At 46.0% G+C, this 15,462-nt stretch overlaps 1 non-coding gene across 1 annotated transcript; it reads left to right on the top strand.

Moving 5' to 3' along the window:
• The first annotated feature begins 11,543 nt into the window (after positions 1–11,543).
• On the top strand, positions 11,544–11,618 carry Trnat-ugu (transfer RNA threonine (anticodon UGU)). The gene has a single exon. It is a non-coding gene; the product is annotated as a tRNA-Thr (tRNA).
• The last annotated feature ends 3,844 nt before the right edge of the window (positions 11,619–15,462 follow it).

The following is a 15,462-nucleotide window of genomic DNA, read 5'->3' as shown; positions in this document are numbered from 1 at the left end:
AAAAGCAGGATTAGAACTGACATGATGAGAACCTACTGGTACTGTTTTCCACACAGCCTCTGTGGTATCGATACCACGGCGTAGGTGCAATTACTTAAGTTGGCACTACGACGGACACCGATGACAGCGCCCTCTAGCAGGCACTGTGCAGACCTACGAGCTCCGTTGCAGATTCACCCCATTCTGATGAAGAGCAGACGGCTGGGACACTTCGCACCTCATGGCAAAGTTATGTATTCTTTTTGCTAGAGTAAAGGTGATTGAAATTCAGACTGCAGTACCGACGTGTATTACCTTTCCTGCTCTTACCCACGCCCCGCCTTTCAGGCGGGATACAAAAGTTGGCGACGAGGTTCCCCTATCATTTCCTTTTTTGCTCGGTACTGCTTTCTTTTCGTGCTAGCCTCAGTATGGCTTCACCGCAGGAACAGGCTTCGCTGTCCGATATTGTACGTTTTCAGGCTCAGCAAATGACACAGTTGCTTGCTGCTGTAAATGGACTGGTCACACTACTAACTGCAGCTGCTTGGGAGCCTCCGACTGCACCGCATGTACCGGCGCCGTCGCCGACGGTGCCGCTATTTCGTGCCTTTAATCCTGACGTTGAAGCCGGCCGAAGTGGCCGTGCGGTTAAAGGCGCTGCAGTCTGGAACCGCAAGACCGCTACGGTCGCAGGTTCGAATCCTGCCTCGGGCATGGATGTTTGTGATGTCCTTAGGTTAGTTAGGTTTAACTAGTTCTAAGTTCTAGGGGACTAATGACCTCAGCAGTTGAGTCCCATAGTGCTCAGAGCCATTTTGACGTTGAACGCGGGCCAGAATACATTGCCCAGCTCGAGGTAAACTTCGCAGCTTACAGCATACCAGATACAGAGCGGCTTGCTTTTTTCATTGACAACGCGGGTGTTGTGTTGTACCGTGTGCTCGTGAAACTGTTTTGCGCCACCCGCCCAGAAACTTACGACGAAGTGATTGAAGCTTTGAACTCCCACTTCCGTGACAGTGTGAATGTGGTAGCTGCGCGCTACAAATTCTTACGCCTCCGGCGTGGCCCTACTCAGTCCGATAAAGCTTGGTTAGCGGACCTTCAAAAAATGGTTCAAATGGCTCTCAGCACTATGGGACTTAACATCTATGGTCATCAGTCCCCTAGAACTTAGAACTACTTAACCCTAAGTAACCTGAGGACATCACATAACACCCAGTCATCACGAGGCAGGGAAAATCCCTGACCACCCCGGGATTCGAACCCGGGAAACTTGGTGCGGGAAGCGAGAACGCTACCGCACGACCACGAGCTGCAAACTAGCGGACCTTTAGGAACTACCTTCTGATTGTGACTTTCATTGCTCGTGTGGACTTTCATATGCGGATGTAATGATTAAAAACGCTATTGTGCAGAATGTGGCGGATCACCGCATCTGCGAGCAAATCCTCAGATTTAAAAACGCATCTTTGCAGGAAGTAGTGGACTTGCTAGACAGTCAAGATACATTAGACATGGCTACTTCCGCGTTCGACGTGACCCCGGGTGTGTGTACTGTTAGCGCGGCACAACACGTGCCCTTCCGCCCAGCCAAGCCAGCCACGCCGCTCGCGCGCACGTAAACATGGTTCAAACAAGGAACCCTCTAAGAGACCGAAATCATGTGCGGACTGCTTTCGTGCCCACCCACGGGACAGTTGCCCATCCCGTCAAGCACAGTGTTATTTTTGTAATAAGAAAGTACATGTGCAAGCTGTGTGCAGTAAGAGAAACACTAATTCCGAACTTGTCTCCGGTTCGCTTGACTCGCGTGGGCGTCACCGCAGTGGAAACCGCCGTGACCGTGATTCCCATCAGCCTATTTATTCAAAGCCTTCTGCTTCACGTGCCTCGACAGCTCGTCGTGTGAATCAAATTTTGCCAGACGCTTCCTCTCGCATTCAGTGCGACACGAGGAAAGTTTTTGTAACTTTGAACATTTGCGGACGTTCTGTTCGCATGCAGATGGACACTGGTGCGTTAGTTTCTTTACTGAACAAATCAACGTATGACTTGCTTGGTTCGCCCCGGCTTCGTCGTTCGCATTTGTTGGACAGGAAATCTCAGTGCTCGGCGTGTGTAGTTTGCTAGCCACGTATGGTGCAACGAGCCGCACAGTGTCTTTCCATGTGCTCCGCTCTAGTGATGCCATGAAAATTTTTGGCGTGGACGCATTTGAACTTTTTGGCCTCGCAATTGAGAACAATGTTCTTTGCATCAGCGCTAGTGACCATGCAGACAGTGTTGCCGCACACTGCGATGATTTTGTTGAACTTTTTTCTGATGGCCTTGGTTGTGCCACAGACTTTACAGCGCATGTTGTAGTTAAAGACAATGCCACGCCTATTTTCCGGCGCGCACGCCCGGTACCGCACGCACTGCGCTACGCCGTAGCTGCTGAACTTACGCATTTGCAAGACAGTGGTGTCATTGAACCTGTTTCTACTCCACCATGGGCTTCGCCGATAGTGTGTGTGGATAAACCAAACGGCCGTCTCCGTATTTGTGCTGACTTTAAGTCTACAGTAAATCCCTAGACAGTGGTAGCTACATTTCCCGCGTCGTGAAGACGTTTTTTGATAAGCTTGGTGCCGGAAAATTCATTTCCACGATTGACTTGCGGGACGCCTACTTTCAGATTCTGCTCGACGAACAGTCGCAGCGCTATTTTGTGATAAAAACCCGCCTTGGATTGTTCAATTTTCGCCGCCTTCCGTTCGGTTGTGCTTCGGCTCCTGCTATTTTTCAGTCTTCCTTCCAGCAGTTGTGTGCCACTGTTCCTGGTTGTTCCAATTATCTGGACGATAAAGTTGTATCAGGTCGCACCCTTGAAAAACATTTGAAGAATTTGTGTGCCTTATTTACTGTACTTTTGTTGGCAGGACTAAAGTATAACAGAGATAAGTGCAAATTTTTTCAAACTGAGATTTAGTATTTAGGGCATATGATTAACGGATAGGGTATCCACCCCTCGCCATCACATTGTGATTGGAGACTTGCCAGCACCCAGGAACCTGAAAGAACTTCAGTCTGTGTTGGACAAAATATCATATTGCATTCGGCTTGTGCCAAATGCAGCACAGATTGCAGCGCCTTTGCATGTCCGAACTGCTTTCGTGCCCACCCACGGGACAATTTCCCATCCCGTCAAGCACCGTGTTATTTTTGTTATAAGAAAGGACATGTGCAAGCTGTGTGCAGTAAGAGAAACTCTAATTCCGAACTTGTCTCCCGTTCGCTTGACTCGCGTTGATCGACCAGAAGCTTTAAATATTGTGTATGGAGTAAGGAAGTTACATGATTTTTTGTACGGTCGAAAGTTCTATTTTTGACGTCGTTGTTCCACCCGTCGAAGACAGTTCCGGCCCGTAAGGCACAAAAGTTGCAACGTTGGCCTTTGTTCTTGTCTAACTACAATTACGAAATTTTGTTTCGGCCTACGGCCCAGCATAACAATGTTAATGCTTTGTCTCGTCCGCCTATCGGTCCTGACGAGGTATCCAATTCTATCCTATTAATCAGATTTTATTCTGTATTATAGTAGTTGTTGTATGCTTATTAACATGAATTGGTAAACGACCTGTTGAAGAACCTTACATTGTAACAGGACAAATCTTAACAATTATTGTCTAACTACAATTACGAAATTTTGTTTCGGCCTACGGCCCAGCATAACAATGTTAATGCTTTGTCTCGTCCACCTATCGGTCCTGACGAAGTGTTTGATTCTTCCGAAGTGTCCTGCATGTTTATTGATTCGCAAGATAAGGAATTAGCTGATGTTTTTCCGGTGGATTTTCTTCGCATTGCTTCCGCGACAGCCGCCGATGCTTCTTCGCAGATTCTTTTGCGGTGTATTCGTACTCAATGGCCTCCATCTGCTACGCAAATTCTTGATCCACTTGTTCGGCGTTACTTTGCGCAACGTTACAACTTGTCTGTACACCACGGTGTTATCTAGTTCCGGACTGACAATGATCAGTCTCGTGTGGTTGTACCTCGTTCGTTGTAGTCGGAAGTTTTCCGATTGCTGCACCCTGGTCAATGGCGTATAGTGTGGATGAAGCAATTAGCGCGTCGTCACTGCACTTGGTTCGGCATTGATAAAAAAAAATTGAGAATTTGCTTGCTAACTGTCGATCTTGCTCAGAGCATCAATCTGCTCCCCGCCTGCGCTTCTTTGCGTGGCCGACTCCTACTGCGCCTAGGCAACGCGTTCACATTGATTTTGCAGGACCATTCTGCAACACCCGCTGATTGATAGTTATTGATGCGTACAGCAACTTCCCTTTTGTTGTACCTTTGTCCTACATCTGAGATTACTATTCGGGCTTTGACGTCTATTTTTTGCATTGAGGGCCTTTCTGAAGTTATTGTCTCTGTCGATGGCCCCCAATTCGTGTCCTCAGAGTTTGACGCGTTCTGTGCTGCTAATGGCATTCGCCATGTGACCTCAGCCCCGTTCCACCCACAGTCGAATGGCACTGCCAAGCGAAACCGGAACCAGATCCGTTTGTGCTGTCCTCGGTTTTCTGCCGCTGGTTGTTTTCTGGCAGAATTGGAGGCTTCACGGCTTCCGCCGTCTCAGCCCATGACTGACGGCGTCTCCTCCGCTCGCGCCTCCGCCGCGGGCGTCCCTGCCGCCGCCGCCGCTGCCGGTCCGGTCACCTTCACCGGACTGGGGGCCTCTCGCCGCCACCGCCACCGCCGCCACCGCCAACATGTTCCTCCACGGTGCCAGAACCAATGGACGGTGAGGCTGCCGTCACGCCACCGCCGCCGCCGCCGCGCATGGAGGTAGTTGCTTCGCCTCCTCATCCGAGCCTACCCAGTAGCGGTGCGCGGCCTCGGCAGGTTTTCCATGGGGCCGTAACTCGCACCCTCGCAAGCAATTCGGGGTCGCCGGGGGACATCCCCGGCAGTTCCGCTGTCCGCCCCCTCAGCTGCGCCGCCCCTGGGTCCCTAATCCATCCATCGGAAGCCATCTTCAAAGACGGTGCGTCGTTTCAGGGGGAAGGGATGTGGTATCGATAGCCACGATGCCACTGTGTAGGTGCAAGTACTTAAGTTGGCACTACGGCTGACACTGACAATCTTGGTGACAATCTGAGCAGTTCTCTTAGGTTGTTCGCAGATGATGCTGTAATTTACCGCCTAGTAAGGTCATCCCAAGACCAGTAACAGTTGCAAAGCGATTTAGAAAAGATTGCTGTATGGTGTGGCAGGTGGCAGTTGACGCTAAATAACGAAAAGTGTGAGGTGATCCACATGAGTTCCAAAAGAAATCCGTTGGAATTCTGGAATTCGATTACTCGATAAATAGTACAATTCTCAAGGCTGCCAATTCAACTAAGTACTTGGGTGTTAAAATGTGAACAACTTCAGGTGGAAACACCACAGAGATAATATTGTGGGGAAGGCGAGCCAAAGGTTGCGTTTCATTGGCAGGACACTTAGAAGGTGCAACAAGTCGACTAAAGAGACAGCTTACACTACACTCGTTCGTCCTCTGTTAGAATATTGCTGCGCGGTGTGGGATCGTTACCAGGTGGGATTGACGGAGGACATCGAAAGGGTGCAAAAAAGGGCAGCTCATTTTGTTTTATCACGTAATAGGGGAGAGATTGTGGCAGATATGATACGCGAGTTGAGATGGAAGTCATTAAAGCAAAGACGCTTTCGGTCGCGGCGTCAGCGAGAGCGCATCGCTAGCTCCTGCTACTACTAAGGCGAGTACACCGTTTGCTTCTTACATATTTTACAAACAGCAGCGACTTATTTTCAGTTATCTGTGTAATTACTAGTTTATTTTTGTAATTTCTTGCGTGTTCGAGTGCTTACTAGGTAGAACCTTTTATTTCAATAACAGTGTAGTGTACAGTACCGTCGTTGCTATCGACCGTTGTATCGACTCTCGTATCGTGCAGGCTTGTATGTTTGGTTAGAGCAGCTCAGTCAGTGTCAGTTAGACCGTCAGCGAGAGCGCATCGCTAGCTCCTGCTACTACTAAGGCGAGTACACCGTTTGCTTCTTACATATTTTACAAACAGCAGCGACTTATTTTCAGTTATCTGTGTAATTACTAGTTTATTTTTGTAATTTCTTGCGTGTTCGAGTGCTTACTAGGTAGAACCTTTTATTTCAATAACAGTGTAGTGTACAGTACCGTCGTTGCTATCGACCGTTGTATCGACTCTCGTATCGTGCAGGCTTGTATGTTTGGTTAGAGCAGCTCAGTCAGTGTCAGTTAGACCGTCAGCGAGAGCGCATCGCTAGCTCCTGCTACTACTAAGGCGAGTACACCGTTTGCTTCTTACATATTTTACAAACAGCAGCGACTTATTTTCAGTTATCTGTGTAATTACTAGTTTATTTTTGTAATTTCTTGCGTGTTCGAGTGCTTACTAGGTAGAACCTTTTATTTCAATAACAGTGTAGTGTACAGTACCGTCGTTGCTATCGACCGTTGTATCGACTCTCGTATCGTGCAGGCTTGTATGTTTGGTTAGAGCAGCTCAGTCAGTGTCAGTTAGACCGTCAGCGAGAGCGCATCGCTAGCTCCTGCTACTACTAAGGCGAGTACACCGTTTGCTTCTTACATATTTTACAAACAGCAGCGACTTATTTTCAGTTATCTGTGTAATTACTAGTTTATTTTTGTAATTTCTTGCGTGTTCGAGTGCTTACTAGGTAGAACCTTTTATTTCAATAACAGTGTTTTTGTACTTATTTGCTGCGCTTAGCTTTTAAATAGTTTTTCTGGGAAAACCTAGCGTAGTTTTCGCGTCTCGTATTTCAGTGAGTGTTTCTTGATTATCAGAGTAGCTCATCAGAAGATTATCTTGGGAATTTGTCACCGTATAGAGTAGGGTAAACATAGTCATGTGTAGGGACTGTGGTTGTTGTGAGCGGACGCAAGGAGAATTGGCCACTCTTCGGGGACAGGTGGAGGCTTTGTCTGTTAGGCTCATCGAGCTCGAGGCGCAGGCGTCGGCTCGTAGTGGCGTTGGGGCAACTGTGGTGAGACCTATGCCTACTTCGGTGGCCTTGGAATCACATGGAACCCCTGATGTCGCTGCGTCTTCCGGCAGTGAGCATCTTACCGGTCAGCCATCACTCCAGGGTGAATGGCGGACAGTGGTGGGCTCGCGCGTGCCTGGCCGAAAGGCGAAGGTGGGATCTGGCCGCGTGGCGGCTGCCTTACCCCTTTCCAACAGGTACGGGGTGCTTCCTAGTGGTGATGACATCGTTTCCGAGCCACCACAGGATGCCTCGCCTGTTGGGCCAGTGGCCGATTCTCCGGCAAGGTCCCGACAGTCACAGAGGGCGGGCCTATTAGTTATAGGGAGCTCCAACGTTAGGCGGGTTATGGAGCCCCTCAGGAAAATAGCGGGTAGGTCGGGGAAGAATGCCAGTGTGCACTCGGTGTGCTTGCCGGGGGGTCTCGTCCGTAATGTGGAGGAGGCCCTTCCGGCAGCTATTGAACGCACTGGGTGTGACCGGCTGCAGATAGTAGCACATGTCGGAACGAATGACGCCTGCCGCTTGGGTTCTGAGGCCATCCTTGGTTCCTTCCGGCGGCTGGCTGATTTGGTGAAGACAACCAGCATCGCACGCGGAGTGCAAGCTGAGCTTAATATCTGCAGCATAGTGCCCAGAGTCGATCGCGGTCCTCTGGTTTGGAGCCGTGTGGAGGGTCTAAACCAGAGGCTCAGACGACTCTGCGACTATAATGGTTGCAAATTCATCGACCTCCGTTATTGGGTGGAGAACTGTAGGGCCCCCCTAGACAGGTCAGGCGTGCACTACACACCGGAAGCAGCTACTAGGGTAGCAGAGTACGTGTGGCGTGCACACGGGGGTTTTTTAGGTTAGAGGGACCCCCCCTTGGGCGAAACGATAAAATACCTGACGGCTTACCAGAGAGAACATTATCATCGTTGATAAAGAACGTCCGTCCTCAGAGACCAAAAACAGGAAAAGTTAACGTAATATTGGTAAACTGCAGGAGTATCCAGGGCAAGGTTCCTGAATTAGTATCTCTTATTGAAGGAAATAGTGCGCATATAGTATTAGGAACGGAAAGTTGGTTAAAACCGGAAGTGAACAGTAACGAAATCCTAGACACAGAATGGAATATATACCGCAAGGATAGGATAAACGCCAATGGTGGAGGAGTATTTATAGCAGTAAAGAATTCAATAATATCCAGTGAAGTTATTAGCGAATGCGAATGTGAAATAATCTGGGTTAAGTTAAGTATCAAAGGTGGGTCAGATATGATAGTCGGATGCTTCTATAGGCCACCTGCATCAGCAACCGTAGTAGTTGAGCGCCTCAGAGAGAACCTGCAGAACGTCGTGAAGAAGTTTCGTGATCATACTATTGTAATAGGGGGAGACTTCAATCTACCAGGTATAGAATGGGATAGTCACACAATCAGAACTGGAGCCAGGGACAGAGACTCTTGTGACATTATCCTGACTGCCTTGTCCGAGAATTACTTCGAGCAGATAGTTAGAGAACCAACTCGTGAAGCTAACGTTTTAGACCTCATAGCAACAAATAGACCGGAACTTTTCGACTCCGTGAATGTAGAAGAGGGTATCAGTGATCATAAGTCAGTGGTTGCATCAATGACTACAAGTGTAATAAGAAATGCCAAGAAAGGAAGGAAAATCTATTTGCTTAACAAGAGTGATAGGGCACAAATCGCAGAATATCTGAGTGACCACCATCAAACGTTCATTTCTGAGGAAGAGGATGTGGAACAAAAATGGAAAAAATTCAGAAACATCGTCCAGTACGCCTTAGATAAGTTCGTACCGACTAAGGTCCAAAGCGAGGGGAAAGATCCACCGTGGTATAACAATCATGTACGAAAGGTACTACGGAAACAAAGAAAGCTTCACCATAGGTTTAAGAGTAGTCGAATCATAGCTGATAAGGAAAAGCTGAACGAAGCGAAAAAGAGCGTAAAGAGAGCAATGAGAGAAGCATTCAACGAATTCGAACATAAAACATTGGCAAACAATCTAAACAAGAACCCTAAAAAGTTTTGGTCATATGTAAAATCGGTAAGCGGATCTAAATCCCCTATTCAGTCACTCGTTGACCACGATGGCACCGAAACAGAGGACGACCGAAGAAAGGCAGAAATACTGAATTCAGTGTTCCGAAACTGTTTCACTGCGGAAAATCGTAACACGGTCCCTGACTTCAGCCGTCGCACGGACGCCAAAATGGAAAATATTGAAATAAACGATATCGGAATTGAAAAACAACTGCTATCACTTAGTAGCGGAAAAGCATCCGGACCAGACGAGATACCCTTAAGATTCTACAGTGATTATGCTAAAGAACTTGCCCCCTTTCTATCAGCAATTTATCGTAGATCTCTGGAAGAACGTAAAGTACCTAGCGACTGGAAGAAAGCACAGGTCGTTCCCATTTTCAAGAAGGGTCATAAATCAGATGCGAATAATTATAGGCCTATTTCACTTACGTCAATCTGTTGTAGAATAATGGAACATGTTTTGTGTTCTCGTATTATGACGTTCTTAGATAATACAAATCTCCTTCATCATAACCAACATGGATTCCGCAAACAGAGATCATGTGAAACCCAGCTCGCCCTATTTGCCCAAGAAATTCACAGTGCCGTAGACACTGGCGAGCAGATTGATGCCGTATTCCTGGACTTCAGGAAGGCATTTGATACGGTTCCGCACTTACGTTTAGTGAAAAAAATACGTGCTTACGGAATATCGGACCAGGTTTGTGATTGGATTCAGGATTTCCTAGAAGAAAGAACACAACATGTCATTCTTAACGGTTCAAAATCTGCAGATGTAGAGGTAATTTCGGGAGTACCGCAAGGAAGCGTGATAGGACCTTTATTGTTTACAATATACATAAATGACTTAGTTGACAACATCGGTAGCTCCGTGAGGCTATTTGCAGATGACACGGTTGTCTACAAGAAAGTAGCAACATCAGAAGACTCGTACGTACTCCAGGAAGACCTGCAGAGGATTAATGAATGGTGCGACAGCTGGCAGCTTTCCCTAAATGTAGATAAATGTAATATAATGCGCATACATAGGGGCAGAAATCCATTCCAGTACGATTATGCCATAGGTGGTAAATCATTGGAAGCGGTAACGACCGTAAAATACTTAGGAGTTACTATCCGGAGCGATCTGAAGTGGAATGATCACATAAAACAAATAGTGGGAAAAGCAGGCGCCAGGTTGAGATTCATAGGAAGAATTCTAAGAAAATGTGACTCATCGACGAAAGAAGTAGCTTACAAAACGCTTGTTCGTCCGATTCTTGAGTATTGCTCATCAGTATGGGACCCTTACCAGGTTGGATTAATAGAAGAGATAGAAATGATCCAGCGAAAAGCAGCGCGATTCGTCATGGGGACATTTAGTCAGCGCGAGAGCGTTACGGAGATGCTGAACAAGCTCCAGTGGCAGACACTTCAAGAAAGGCGTTACGCAATACGGAGAGGTTTATTATCGAAATTACGAGAGAGCACATTCCGGGAAGAGATGGGCAACATATTACTACCGCCCACATATATCTCGCGTAATGATCACAACGAAAAGATCCGAGAAATTAGAGCAAATACGGAGACTTACAAGCAGTCGTTCTTCCCACGCACAATTCGTGAATGGAACAGGGAAGGGGGGATCAGATAGTGGTACAATAAGTACCCTCCGCCACACACCGTAAGGTGGCTCGCGGAGTATAGATGTAGATGTAGATGTAGATCTATTTACGAAATTTCAGTCACCAACTTTCTCTTCCGAATGCGAAAATATTTTGTTGAGCCCAACCTATATAGGTAGGAATGATCATCAAAATAAAATAAGAGAAATCAGAGCTCGAACAGAAAGGTTTAGGTGTTCGTTTTTCCCGCTCGCTGTTCGGGAGTGGAATGGTAGAGAGATAGTATGATTGTGGTTCAATGAACCCTCTCCCAAGCACTTAAATGTGAATTGCAGAGTAATCATGTAGATGTAGATGCAGATGATGATAGCACCCTCCAGCATGCGCTGTGCAGATCCACGAGCTCCGCTGCAGATTCACCCCATTCTGATGAAGAGCAAACAGCCGGGACACTTCGCACCTCATGGCAAAGATATGTATTCATTTTGCTAGAATAAAGGCGATTTAAATTCATACTGCAGTACCGATGTGTATTACCTTTAACTATATATGACGGTAGTATCTGTTCCCGAAAGAAGTTACCGTCGATGACCATGCAGCTTTGCTCGAAATGAAATGATAATTAAATAGACACCATAGCTGCAAGCAGGCGTTGATACACTTCATTGGGGACATGTTGAAAATGTGTGCCCCGACCGGGACTCGAACCCGGGATCTCCTGCTTACATGGCAAACATCTATTAGGCGCACTACGAATGTAGTGTTGTGGACATGTTGGGAATGTGGATCTCACGGGGAGCGTGCACGGCATAAGTCCCTGCAGACGCACTATCCTCTGTGCCCGCGGTGGCTCAGATGGATAGAGCGTCTGCCATGTAAGCAGGAGATCCCGGGTTCGAGTCCCGGTCGGGGCACACATTTTCAACATGTCCCCAATGAAGTGTATCAACGCCTGCTTGCAGCTAGGGTGTCTATTTGATTATAATTTCATTTGTATTACCTTTCCTGCTCCTACCCACGTGCCGCCTTCCAGGTGGGATACATAAGCCTCATCTTTTGCTATTTCTTTTCCTTCAGTTGGTTTTTGTGGCGCAGTATCAGTTTTTTACTTACATCTGGGGGAAGCAACTGTTGTCCAGGTGAATGATCTCAAAGGGCTATAATCTGGAGCAGCAAAAATGTTGGATGAAGTGGCTTGATTTTTTTCTAAATTTGACAGAAAACGATCTTGGGCCGTGTTTATATCATCACTTTCCAAGCATTAATCACTTTTTTCATCTGCGGACACTGGAACTACTAAACTTTCTTCATTGTTATGATCGCTGTCGGAAAACTCAATTTCTTCACCTGAGCTTTCATCATTACTTTTCTCGGTTCTTCTAGTATTTCAACGCCTGTCAGGCGCTGATTGTATTCATAGCTCATGACTGTGGGTGTGATCATCAGATAACGTCATATCAACCTATAACTGAAATCCTTACTTCAACTAATTATCTACCAGCGCTGGATTGAGTGGCATTGTTGTCGCATATCTCAACAACAACAGTACAACGATCAATGTGAAGTATTACAAAGAGGTGACCTAAAAATACAGAGTATTGTTGTGAAGTTCCAAATTGATCCTGCAATCCTTCTAGGTAGTAAGACCAATATTTCACCGGCCGAGGTGGCCGAGCGGTTCTAGGCGCTACAGCCTGGAACCGCGCGACCGCTACTGTCGCAGGTTCGAATCCTGCCTCGGGCATGGATGTGTGTGATGTCCTTAGGTTAGTTAGGTTTAAGTAGTTCTACGTTATAGGGGACTGATGACCTCAGAAGTTAAGTCACATAGTGCTCACAACCATTTGAACTAATATTTCACAACACAATAAAAATAGGATATCCCTTAAAACGGTGGTTAATATTTCATATAACTAGTGAACACAACATATAAAGTCTGTCTGGCTTACGGTTTGCTTCGAACGCAAGAAAAAAGTTCGAAAAGGAGCCACTTTGCCCCTCCATCCTTCTGGTGTTAACAACGAGTGTCAAGCAGGACACTACAAACCCTATGTCCGAACACAACACATTTGCTCCTTCTACACATCCGCTTTAATTTACATTTTTCCCCATTTTTAGCCAGCTGTCATCCATCAAGTCAACTAGAAATTTTGTCTAAGTCGTCTTCTATCAACCTACATTCACCCATCTTCGACAGGATACCGTACACCCCTACATCATCAGCAAACTGCCGCAGATTGCTACCTACACTGTCCGCCAAGTCATTAATGTATATAGAGACAAACAGTGTCCTATCAGCTTGGCTGGGGCCTTCCTGACGGTATCCTTGTCTCTGATGAACACTCGCCTTTGAGGACAACATACTGGTTTCTATTACTTAGCAAGTCTTTGGGCACTCATATACGAGGGTTGTCCAGAAAGTAAGTTCCGATCGGTCGCGAAATGGAAACCAATCCGGTAAAGGTTTGCACAGATGTGCTGGGTAGTGTCTCTGTATGCCCTTCGACCGTGTCGCGTCTCTCGTTTCAGTTTTGAGTGAACAGTGAGCACGTAAAGAAGCGTAGGCAATAGTCTCCCACCAAGTATGAGGACCTGGTTAGAGATTTCGCCTGTGTCATGCAGCCCACATAACACAACTGTCGAGCAACTCCTTCTTCATGCCAGTTCTCGGCCGCACAATGCAGTGGCAATGAAGACGCTCCTGAGGCCTTTTCAATGAGAGGTATTTGATCACCCACAATACACTCCGTAATTGGCTCCCCATGAGTCTCATCTTTGCTCACCAGAACAGCTGACTATGAAGACAAAATTTTTCCTCAGACATCAAGCTGCAGACCAGTGCATATGACTGGCCGAAAGCACAGGCGGCTGCTTTTTATGGCGAGGATATTGGGATGTTGATACAACACTACGACAGAACTCGGAGTTGGAGCGGCGGCTATGTAGAGAAGTAGGTAGATGGTGCACCTAACTGTTGCAAATAAAACGTTTCTGGTTTTCACTGTGGTTTACATTTCGCGACTAGTCGGAACTTACTTTCTGGACAACCCTCGTATCTGTGAAAATTCCTCGTGGTTGCACCTTCATTAACAGTCGGCAAGGGATCACCGTATCAATTGTTTTCCGGAAGTCTATAAATATGGAATCTGCTTGCTGCCCTTCATTCTTAGCTTGCAGTATATCAAGTGAGAAAAGGGCAAGCTGAGTTTCGCCCGAGTTATGCTTTCTGACTTCATGCTGATTCGTGGACATAAGCTTCTCAGTCTCAAGGAAGTCTATAATATTCCAAATGAGAATATGTTCAAGGATCCTGCAGCAATCCGAAGCTATAGATATTGGTCTGTAATATCAAATAAAATACGCTGCTGCCATGAGGGACTTTATAACCCTCAATCCTGGGATAGTTCTGATACTGCTCAGCACCGAAAACATCCAAAGTCCTTCGCGACTATGGAAATGTGAAAGCATTCGCACAGTAAGGCAAAGAGAGCAGATGTGCTTACCGCTCCCATGCTGTAATAGTACGAGGTAATCTATGTTACTCTGATCTAATATGGTATAAATCTGTAGTAGCTGTCAATGACAAAAGTATAACGTTTAAGCACCAATTAAAGTCACTTAGTAAGCGACACTTCATATTTAGTTACTTAGTTACGTTTTCCATCGGTAATTAATTGATCTGTGCACTCGATTTTCGACATCCGGTTTTGTGAAAGTCAATATATTCCAGAAGAAAATCGCAAGATTAAGAATAGATTAAGGATGTAGAAACAAGAAAACGTAGTGGCACGTATTACAAAATGCAAACTACCTTTCTGTGGACATAAAGATCAGCTAACTTCCTAACATATAAAATCTTGAAACAGACGTATATATACATTCATGATGTTGTTGTGGTCTTCAGTCCAGAGACTGGTTTGATGTAGCTCTCCATGCTACTCTATCCTGTGCAAGCTTCTTCATCTCCCAGTACCTACTGCAACCTACATTCTTCTGAATCTGTTTAGTGTATTCACCTGTTCTTGTCTGAACTATTTATCGTCCACGTTTCAATTCCATACATGGCTACGCTCCATACAAATACTTTCAGAAACGACTTCCTGACACTTATATCTATACTCGATGTTAACAATTTCTCTTCTTCAGAAAACCTTTCTTTGCCATTGCCAGTCTACATTTTATATTCTCTACTTCGACCATCATCAGTTATTTTGCTCCCCAAATAACAAAACTCATTTACTACTTTAAGCGTCTCATTTCCTAATCTAATTCCCGCAGCATCACCCGATTTAATTCGACTACATTCCATTATCCTCGTTTTGCTTTTGTTGATGTTCATCTTGTATCCTCCTTTCAGGACATTGTCCATTCCTTTCAGCTGCTCTTCCAGGTCTCTGACAATATTACACTGTCATTGGCGAACCTCAAAGTTTTTATTTCTTCTCCATGGATTTTAATTCCTACTTCGAATTTTTCTTTTGCTTCCTTTACTGCCTGCTCAATATACAGATTGAATAACATCGTGGATAGGCTACAACCCTGTCTCACTCCCTTCCCAACCACTGCTTCCCTTTCATGCCCCTTGACTCTTATAACTGCCATCTGCAATATACATCCATAGCGATCAAAATTATGATGACGGCTCTGCATGAGGTTGAAACGTAAACAGTGGGGATGACAAATGGGAAACAGATTCCTTTTACTCAATTTTCAGCAACCTCGTTTCACATAGTGCAATCATATCCGGCTTTTACTTGT

Source organism: Schistocerca nitens, chromosome 6, assembly GCF_023898315.1.
Source record: "Schistocerca nitens isolate TAMUIC-IGC-003100 chromosome 6, iqSchNite1.1, whole genome shotgun sequence".
Taxonomy (NCBI): domain Eukaryota; kingdom Metazoa; phylum Arthropoda; class Insecta; order Orthoptera; family Acrididae; genus Schistocerca; species Schistocerca nitens.
Note: the sequence above shows the minus strand (reverse complement) of the source record. Positions and strands in the feature narration are given on the sequence as shown.